We start from the raw sequence: 11,374 nt of genomic DNA on the forward strand, positions 1-11,374 counted from the left end.
AGATGAATAAGACAGTTCCTAACCTCACCAAACTTCCTCTTTTTTTTTTTTTTTTTTTGTGACCGGTAAGGGGATCGCAACCCTTGGCTTGGTGTCATTTGCACCGCGCTCAGCCAATGAGCGCACCGGCCATCCCCATATAGGATCTGAACCCGCGGCGGGAGCGCTGCTGCGCTCCCAGCACCGCACTCTCCCGAGTGCACCACGGGCCGGCCCCAAACTTCCTCTTTAACAGCAGCAGAACCTGAATAATTCAATGTATAATATGTACTATTATATGTACAATAATATGTACTATTGTACAAGTAAATAAATACAGGCATGTAGAGTTCTGTGATAACTTAGAAAAGAATGCTAACTCAACCTTGAGTTCAGAAAATGAGATGACCCTTGAGCTCAATTTTGAAGCTTCAGTAAGGTAGACATGGGAGGTGGGGAGGGCAGTCCAGAATGAGATTGTTTTTGTCAACTAAAATTCTGAAGTAGATGGAGAATTTAAAGACATGGCAGGCACTCAGTGTATTTTCTGCCTAATGTCTCAGGTTCCTCTGGTAAAAGCACATTATTTTTCTCGGAATACTGCTCTCTCTGCATCCCCCCACCCCAACACACATACATACATGCATGTACTATGGTCAAGTGATTTTCATGTCCACATAGTCCCTGCCTACTGTTATCACTGTCATGGTTGGATGACCCCGAACTGAACATCTAAGCCAGTCTAAATACATCAGAGACCTTCCCTGGGATTTTTGAACTTGAACCTACAGTCAGCCTCTGGTGTGAAAAACTGAGAAAGGGAGCTTAGGAGTCAGTGGTGGTTGTACCTGCCACCATGTAGAAGGGTCTGATCAGTAGTGACAGAAAGTGAAGCAAACACTCAGTGAGATGGAGTCAAAAGACAGAATAAGAGAGACCTGATTGTATTTAAATCTTTGATTCTAGTTCTTTTTTCTTTTTTATTGAATCATAATTGATTATACATATTTCTGGTATTCAATGTTGACATACGTTGACCAAATCAATATTACTAGTATATATATTGTTACAAATCATATTTGTTCTTTATGCCCCTTGTCCAATCTCTCCCTATCCCCCTCTCCCTCCCCCTCCCACCACTGATAACCCTAGATTTCTTCTCTCCCTCTGAAAGAGTAATGGTTACTCTGCTGATTTGTTGCCTAGATGATCTGTCCAATGCTGAGAGGTGTGATCTAGTCCCCCAATATTATCATAGGGCAGATGCTTCTTCTGTCACTCTGAAATGAGCTTTGTGGAGAAAGATATCCTCTTCTTTTCTTTGGTCTCTGCTGGTGACTCTTCTTGTGTCAATGCACTCCAAGGGTTGGCAGCCCATCTGCATGGTGGTTGTGATGTCTAGATACTTTTGCAGCAGCTGAGGTTACTGTGGTGGCTGTGGTGGGGCACCCACATGGAGGTGATGTTTTTGGCATGCTCCTTAGTGCTTGGCAGTGTGCTTTGTTGTAGGGGGTCTGGTCCCCGGCTCCATATCCTGGGTCCCTGGGCAGGACCCTGAGGCACTGGCAGTGTTCCTGCTTCTAGTTCTTCATGTGGTCTAGCCTCATGCAGTCCATTGTGTTTGTTTGTTCAACCATTCCTCAGATTTGATGAGATTTTCCAGTATCCTTACAACATAACCCCTTTTGTCTAGGGTGGTACAGGGCTGCCACACAGTCTGTGCTCTGCTCAACCTCATGAGGTACCCTTTTCACACAGACCACAATGTGAATAATACTTTCTGGAGTTGGGCAGTGTAGGAGCTCTGCTTGCAGGAAAGAGTCCTAGCTAAACTAGAATAGATCCACAGTCCAAAAATAAGAGAATGGGCAACCCCAACAGAGACCTTGTTTACTGTCCTTCCTCCAGGCATCTCCTGAACACCTGAGCTCATCTTTTCTTCATCATCTTACCCATACCTGGAAGTTTTAAGATCTTTAACTCTCTCTTCCTCTCTCTCTCCCTTGCCCTCCCTCTTTCCTTCCAGTCTTCCCTACCCATTCTGGAACTTTAATCTCAGAGACTCACCCTAGAGACATCATTCCTGCTCCCCACCTTCAAGAAGTAAAATAGGAGTGGCCTGGCCTACCTGTTGGTTAGGTGATATTTTCTCTGACATGAACTCAAGTCATGAACAGGCCCCTGTCAGAAATGAAAAGACAGTAGAGCATCAGAGAGGAGCATTAATGATTTTCAGCCAGGCATTTACAGAAAGTAGTTGGCACGCCAGTTTGTACCATTGCCTTTTAGTAAATTCATCTCCAGTTACATTTCTGGTATATGTCTTAGATTTCATTTCTGATTACTCAAGGCAGGACTTACCTGGAGTAAAAATAGTAATCAAGGAGTGGGGAAAGCTTACAGATATTTCTGAGGTTTTCATTTTGCAAATAAAATGTCGGGTGCCATATATGTCCATCTGTTATGTAGGTACATGTTATAGAAAATTAATCAACTTTCAAAAACTGTTCCCTTCATCAATAGGCTGTCTGCATATGGGTAGGTTACTTTCTTCAACTGGAAAAACCAATAGAAGTCCATAAGAAACATTTGCAAATGAGCACTTTGGAAGGAGCCAGTGAGTATGATGATCGTGGTGAGCCAAACGTAACACTGGTAGGCAGGGATCTCAGCCTGGAAGTGCCAGAGGTCGTGCCTCCCTGGGAGCCACCACTAAGGGTTGAGGACAGTGAACCTGGTATCACTCCAGCCTGGGGAAATGTCAACAAGAATTGCTTGTTTGAGCTGAAAAATCCATAAAAATTTGAGGGTATTGTGCAGAAAAGAAGATATTGTGTAGGAAATGTATTATTAAGTCTGAAAACAGCCATCAACATGGTTGTTTTTCCTTGATCTTGTAAGAAGTAGAATCGGTCGGCATTTCTGGAATAGTCTCAGGTAGGTAACCAGGAAGCAGGGAGGTGGAGAAGTAATGCAGGAATAGTGCTGAGGACAGTTCCTGGATCCCAGCTGTGGAGCTGACATAAACTAAACCTGCAGGTTTGAAGTAAATAATCTAATGTGCCATTTAGTTGAATGTTTCTCATTAACATGAAATATCTATTTGGTAGTATTTTTTTAAATTATAATTATCAGTACAATTCATTTTGGTTTGTTTATAAATAGATAATTAGGACTTACTTAAAAATAAGACCAGACAGTTTTATTTGCCTTAGCTCTGAGTTCCAGTAACACCTGCCGGAAGCAGTGTGACAACATGACAAGTGTTCGCTCCACAGCCACCTGACAGCAGGAGCCACCGTAGGCAGAACCTAATGAGGCAAGATTGGGCCTGTTTAGTTCCTTAAACCAGATGAAGTTTTATTGTATAAAGTCATATCAAACACAGGGTTTCAGTCAGCAGAAACACTCTGCTTCAATAACTTGACTTTATTGCTTAACACTGAAAAGACCACATTCCCTTCGGGTTGGATTTTCTTTGCCCAGCTTTTCTAAGTCCTACTTGACAGTTCTATTATTGTTAAAGTTCCTCTCCAGAACAGCTCCACATTTGATAAGAGATGATTGGCCCTCTTGAAAATCCTCCCACTTATTTGCAAATATGCCAGTCTCTACATCAGCTGTTGATTCATTCATTCACCAGCAGAATTTGTATCAGGTACTAGGATAGGGAAGTAGTGAAAATAATCAGTAAATAAAATAAAAATAAAAAGAGGCCCTACCCTCAAGGAGCTCACAGTCTGCACAGTTTAATGGGAGTCAACCAAGGAAAAGATAAAAATGGAGAGCAGCAAGTGCTAGAATATGTGTAAACACAAAAGGATTTGGAGAATTTAGTAATTCAGCAACTACAGTCATCCTCATTATTTTGGGGGAATTTGTTCCAGGACCTCCTTTGGATACCAAAACCGGCCGATGCTGTGTTCCTGATATAAAATGGTATAGTATTTGCATATAGCTTATGTGCATTCTATATACTTTAAATTATCTCTAGATTGCTTATAATACCTGCTACAATGAAAATGCTATGTAAATTGTTGCTATACAGTTTTGTCTAAGGAATACTGAGAAGAAAAATGTCTGAACATGTTCAGTACAGACGCAACTTTTTTTGAATATTTTTAGTCCATGATTGAATCCACGGATGTGGAACCCATGGATATAGAATCCACAGATATACAGAGCTAATTGTATTTTTTAGCATGTACTATGTGTACATATTCTAAGGTACCAGAGAGACAACAGTGAATGAAAACAGAAAGAGCCCTCACTTTCAGGGAGTTTACATTCCCACAGGGGGAAACGGACAATGAACATATATACGTAGGCGATGGTGATAAATGCTAAAAAGAAAAATAAAGTGATAGGTGATGCTAGTTTAGATAAGTCAGTCAGGAAAGGCCTCTCTGATAAAGAGGTATTTGAGTCGAACTCTGAATGCAATGAGGAGGCATGAGCCTCCTACGGGAAGAGCATCATGAGCAGTGGGAACAGGAGCAAAAGCCCTGAAACAAGGTGGTGCTCGGAGCATTCAAGGAAAAGCACCAAGTCCAGTGCGTCAGGAGTACTGTGAGGCAAGACACAGAAGCAGAGGAGGTCAATGTGGTAGCTACAAGCCAGATTATGGAGAGCCTCGCAGGCCACGTTGTAGATTTTGGATTTTATTCTGAATGAGATGGGAAGCCCCTGGAGGATTTTGAACAAAGTGACATGATCTGAATTACAATTTTACAAGATCACCCTGGCAGCAGTAAGGAGAACAGAGCACAGCAGAAATGGGTGGAAGCAGAGACACCAGCTGGAGGTCAACATAATACTCCAGGCAAGAGATGGCGTTGACTTGGACTGTGGTAGTAGTGGTGGAGATGATGAGAGGTGGTCAGATTCTGGATGTATTTTGAAACTGAGAACACAGGATTTATGAACAGATTGGATGTGGGGTGTGAGAGAAAGAGAGGAGTCAAGGATGACATCAAGTTTTCAAGCCTGGATAATTGGAAGAGTTACAATTTCATAGACTGAGAAAGGACCAAGGTTTTTGTTTGCTTGCTCACTTGCTTGTTTGTTTGTTTGTTTTTGTGGGATGTGGGGAGTAGATCAAGTGTTGGTTTGAGGTCTGCTTATTAGGCATCTAAGTAGAGATGGTGAGTAGGCAATTTTACACAGATGACTCTGGAGTTCAGGGAATAGTTCCAAGCCAGAGATAAATTTGGGTTTAATGAAGTCATCAGCATGGGAGGAGAACGCCTACAGAGCAAACGTGGAGAGAGAAGAGGAGAAGAGGAGAGAAAAGGATGAGGGAGAAAGAGAAAGAGGAGAGAGAAGAGACGACCCATGACTGAGCCCAGGTAGCCTCAACATTTAAAAACTGGAAAGATGAGGAGAATCCAGCAACGTAGACTGAGGACAAATGGCTTCATGGGGTAGGAGGACAATGACAATATGGAGGTGTACCAGAGTTTAAAGAAGTAAGTGTTTCAGGGAGAAAGACGTGATCAACCATGTCTAATGGACAGATCAATAGAGTGAGATGAGACCTGAGGATAAATGTTGTATTGGATAACGTGGAGTTCACTGGTGACCGTGAGTAAAGCAGTTTAGATCAATAGTCAGAAAACTTGTTCTGTACAGGGCTAGATAGGAAATACTTTAGGCTTTGCAGGTCATATGAGTTTCATTGCAACTACTCAGTTCTGCTGTTGTAGCACTAAAGCAGTCATAGACTGTACATTGAGAGTGGGTGTGGTTGTGCACCAATAAAACTTTATTTACAAAAACACGTAGTGGGCTGAATTGGCCCATGGGCCATAGTTCACTGAACTCTGGTGTAGATGATGTTACAACATTTAAAGTGTGATTGGGATAGGTTCAAAAGGCAGGAGAAAATAGATGACTTTTCTCTAAAAAACACTAGGTCCTTTTTGTGGAAAATGGCATTTAGAATACAAAATCTGAGTACTAGGTATGCTTTTTGTTACTGGGATATTATTACATCTAGACTCCTTTAATTGACACAGGGAAAATAATTTTTCTTTTAGAAAATCCTAAGTTTATATCCATGCTCCTAATTACTATTCACCATTGTAGGATTCTTCCTCTCCTTCCTTCATTCTGCATTTGTACCTTAGCTTTGTTTGTACCTTAGCTTTCTTTCACAGTGACAACTATGGTTCCCAACAACATCCATGTATTTATTCATTTACTCAGTCCTACAGCACCACACCAAATGGTTTCAGGATCGTCATTCCTGTATCACAACCAACAATAAGCCTGCTAAGTGAAGTTCGAGACTTCTTTACAGTTCATTTGTACCTTAGCTTTCTTTCACAATGACAACTATGGTTCCCAACAACATCCATGTATTTATTCATTTACTCAGTCCTACAGCACCACACCAAATGGTTTCAGGATCGGCATTCCTGTATCACAACCAACAATAAGCCTGCTAAGTGAAGTTCGAGACTTCTTTACAGTTCTACCTTTAGATTATACTCAGAGGGTAAATAAAGTACTGTGTTCCTCTCACGTTATTTTGAAGCAATCTATGCATTGAATCATTTCAACTGTAAATATTTCACTTGACATGACCATGATGCTATTATCACACATAAAAATTAACAATTACTGGATTAACAAATATCCAGTCTTTTTTCAGGGCTCTAATAGACTCATAAGTATTGTTAAGTTTTTTGTTGCTTGGTTTTATTTTACAATTTGTTTGAACCAGGATCTAAATGAAGTCTCTATATTGTAATTGGTTGATCCTTCTAAGTCCCTCTTCTGATCTGAATGTTTCCTCTCCATTTTTCTTTTTCTTTTTTTCTCTTTTCCCCTCCATTTTGTTTTTTGTTTGTTTGCTTGTTTTCTTGCAATTTTTACATTGACAAAACCAAGTTATTTGTCTTGTAGAATTTCTCACACTTCAGATTTCTCTGATTGCATCCTTGTAGTATAATCTACCATGTTTCTTTGTCCTCTTTATCTCTGATAAAGTAGTAGTTAGATCTGGAGTTTTGATTAGATTCAGGTTCATTTAGGGCAGTTTTGTTCTGTTTGAGGTGTAGGTAGAATTTTCTAAAACTACTTTGCAGTAATATTTTGTTCTTCCATTAGGAGGCACGTAACATCTAATTGTCTCTTTTTTTGTGATGTTCACAGCTACTGATGCTTAGTGCCTAGATCCATTAATTCATTAGGATTGCAAAAGGAATCCTTTTTTGAATTGGGCAATGCTATAGACACACATATGTATGCATGCATTTATATAGACACATTTCTGGGAACAGATATAAGGGCACTTCAACAAAGTTCATGGAAAGATTAATATTACCTTTTAATTCTATTTTCCCACGAACTTTTTGAAGTACCCTCATATATCTCAAGGCAACTCTTGTCTTTTTCTAAATCCCTCTGTGTTGCATTATTACTTGTTCTTCAACTTCTCTTGTTTTAAAACTGTCGTGTGTATGTGTGTGTGCATGCGCGCGCGTGTGTAAAAACAAGACATGTATAATACAAAAGTGGTGGCCCAAATTCATACTAACACCTTCCCCAGGGAACACAATTATTATACAAGAGGAGAAATAATGAATTGAGAGGAAAAAAGCATTTATAAAAAATGAAGAGGACACAGAAAAGGTGTATCTGAGCTCAGTATAAATTTAAATCTAAATTCTTCCCAGTGAATATTCATATCACGAAGGTGACATTTTAGAACTATGAAACATTTGAAACTTGATAAATTAGAATAGGAAGATGAGGAGAAAAACTGAAATGTGTCCCTGGTTTTAAAGTTCTCTGGAAGAGAAGGATAAAAATATGTCAAGACTCGCTCATGTGTCTTTAAGAACATGGGTGATTTGAGTTTTTTGTTTTGTGTCTTTTCTTCATGAAGCATTAGTTTTATGTTCAACCAGTTTACCAATGCCCTTACATCTTGGGGTTAGGCTGGGCAATGTCATGCCATTTGACCTAACAACCTGGAGACTTCTGAGTGACCAAAGACTCTGTATGGGTGTTCCAATGTCTGTCACAACATGAAAGGTATTCATTTGACAGAGACAAAACAGAATCAGATATGAACAAAAGACATGTATATTTGATTGATTGCAAGGGATAGAGAAGTGGTTTCCTCTCATCCAATTAAGGATAAAAAAATATTTATACCAAATGAACTTAGAAACCTGCTGTAATTGTTTCCTCATCCCATGGTATGGGGTTGGGGAGATTTGTTTGTTTTTTAATGGCTTGACTGAGATATAATTCACATGGTATGCAATTTATCTACTCAATGTGTACAGATTAACATTTTTTAGTATATTCATAGGGTTATACAACCATCACCACAATCAAATTTTAGAACACTTTTATCTCCTCTAAAAGAAACTGTGTACCCATTAGATGGCACTTTCCACTCTCTGTACCCTCTACCCTCAGCCCTAAGCAACCACTAGTCTTTGTCTCTATAGATTTGCCTGTGGTGGGCAATTACGATTTAATTGCTATTTATGGTCTGTCCCCCTGAAATTATTTTTTTTTCATTATCGTAAGAACAAGAAAAATTTAAATAGAGCTCTAAAAAACATGAGTGATTATCACAAAAATTGTAGCTGAATAACCAAAAAAGATGTTGTTGAAGCCAATAGTGTCTGATGGTTTTAATAAATAATTGCCAAGCAGTGAAGCTGTGGGAATGACATATTGCTGTATCACTTAAGAGAGTCAAATGCTAATAGTTTTAAATATAAACTTAAGGCAAGCTTGGGTTGCAGAAACTTCTCATGCTCGTAAGAACAGTCATATTTGCAACCAAGAATATTAGAAAATTCAGTTTCTTTCACTGTTCACAACTGTGTGACTATGGGCAAATAACAGAGTATTTGTGAACTTCAGTTTCCTCATCTGTAATACAGAAAAACTGATGGTACTGACCTCATGAAGTTGGTGTGGAGATAAACACATGTAGAGCTTTTAGAACAAAAAGTGTGGCACATAATAAGTGCTCAATAAATGTTAGTTGTTGTTGTATCACTTTTTTTTTCGTTAAATTTTTATTTTGTCAATATACAATGTATATGATTATTATGGCCCATCACCGGTTGTATCACTTTTATTTATAAGAACTCAGTAATTCAGGTCAAATTCCAAAATGAAATTTTTAGATATGCCAACTTGCCCCGTGCCACATTTGATTGGTATTTTCAAAGGCTATTCAAAGAAGTTTTCTCCCAATAAGCAATGGATTGGGATTTAAGATACAGTAATGTAGAGAGAGAAGGAACAGCGTTGATAAAGAATGATTAAGAATAGAGTTGTAAACCAGTCATCAGTTGCTTTAGAGCCTTGTGTTCTATAAATAGTAAAAGTGCTAATTTATTATTCTCACCTAGCACTCATATAACAGATTTTCTTTTTCTATATTAAAAGAAAACATTACAGCAGAAAAAAAGCTTATATAATGGTATTACACATGTCTAATAAAAAATAAGGATAGTGTTAGAGTGGTATAAACCACGTATAATCTCTTATAGTTGAGATGTTTAACAAAGACCCTAAATATGTGACTTTTTAATCTGTGACTGTGAAATTGTGATTTGGGTTTATTTCCATAAGTGTAAAGTAGTGTAACCACCAATAATTCCATTACCTTTTCTTTAATTCCAGTAAAAATGGCTTTTGTTAATAAGACTGATACTTTAGATAATTTTATTTTTGAGGTATTATTGTGTATTTTCTGTTATTTCAAAAAATGTGGTGCTGAGTATTATTATGTCCCAATCAGTTGACTTATGATACACAACATTTTCATACTTGGGAAATGTTAACACGTTACATCCCTTGCTTTGAGACATAAAAGAATTAATCACAGACAACACATTTTCATTTTCCTTTGACCCTTGAGGCAATTTAAATGATATGGTTTGCATGCAGCCTTATTTCGGGACTTCAAAGACAACTACATTATCCATCTGTTTGCGTTTTCATCCCAGGCTTTACTCCTCTTGGCATTGTTTTGTATATGCATGAAAATCTGTAAATTTTTTTTGCATGACAAGTTATCAGTAACGTTGAAGTTAAATGTCTAACATACCTTGCAAAATCACATGCCATTAATTCTTACATGGTATTTTTTTTTTCTTTTATTTTCAGTTACTGAAGTTTAAATTTGCTTGAATGTAAAAGTGGCATGAAACTGGAGTGATGCAAGAATATTTAATGTACCTTTAAGGACTATCATTTTTAACTGGGAAAATGAGGGGCAGTTCCCAGGCTTGTTTTTGGACACTGATCCTCAATTACAAATGAATATAAAAGGATATTGGCATAGGTGCTGTCAACAGAGTGATAAGTTCTGAAAGTATACTTTTTTCCTGAGAATGTATTTTTAGTACTCGAATATGAAGTATAAAATTTGTTCCCTGATTTCAGAAGTTATTAAATATTTGATTTATTATATTTTGTAAAGCCTTCCTAATCGGCATAAAATCAAGTTCCATTACATTAGTGAAAATTCCTAGTACATAAAAAAGTAATGAATTCGGCCGGCCGGTGGCGCACTGCTACAGTGCGCCGCTTGGGAGCGCAGTGGCGCTCCTGCCGAGGGCCGAGGGTTCGGATCCCACATACAGACCGGTTCCCGCTCACTGGCTGAGCGAGGTGCGGGCGCAGCACCGAGGGTTGCGATCCCGTTGCCGGTCCCGGTCCGGTACGGGCGCGACACTGAGGGTTGCGATCCATTGCCGGACACGAAAAAAAAAAAGACAGAAAGGAAAAAAAATAAAAAAATAAAAAAGTAATGAATTACTTACTAAATGACAGCATCAACATTTAGTACTTTAATGTTTCCTAAATGAACATGGTTACCAAAGTGATATTAGATATAGGAGTGCATGAGTATACAAAGAAAATAAATTATTTACACCATTTTGTCAAGCTTCAAATCCATAAGGGCACATAACTAATTCCCACCAATGAGACAAAATGCGTACATACAAACAAGAACCCTTCCCTTGCAAGTAGTCATCTTGCTGGCTCTGCATTTTTTCCTACCAGCTGCCATTGTTAAAGCTGTTTTAGAATACCCCTTTTCAAATTACCTTCAAAGTTTTGGGCACATTTATTTCAATACCTGTGAAGTAACAAATCTTGTTCCTTGGAAAGTGATTTTAATTAAGTCTCTAGAAGACCTTCAGTCAAATCAGTCAAATAATGATGGTAATCAAGCTAATAAAACATTTTTTTAAATATGTGAATATGAAATTAATAAGACTTGCATGGCCTATAGCTTGTAAGATGACTGTGAACACATTTCCCAAAGAGCAGCCCCACATAGCATCTACATAATAACAGCAACAATGGAATAAATGCAGTTTTCTTTTTTTTTTTTTTTTTTTTT

The sequence above is a fragment of the Galeopterus variegatus genome, unplaced genomic scaffold, assembly GCF_000696425.1.
Source record: "Galeopterus variegatus unplaced genomic scaffold, G_variegatus-3.0.2 Scaffold8195, whole genome shotgun sequence".
Lineage (NCBI taxonomy): Eukaryota > Metazoa > Chordata > Mammalia > Dermoptera > Cynocephalidae > Galeopterus > Galeopterus variegatus.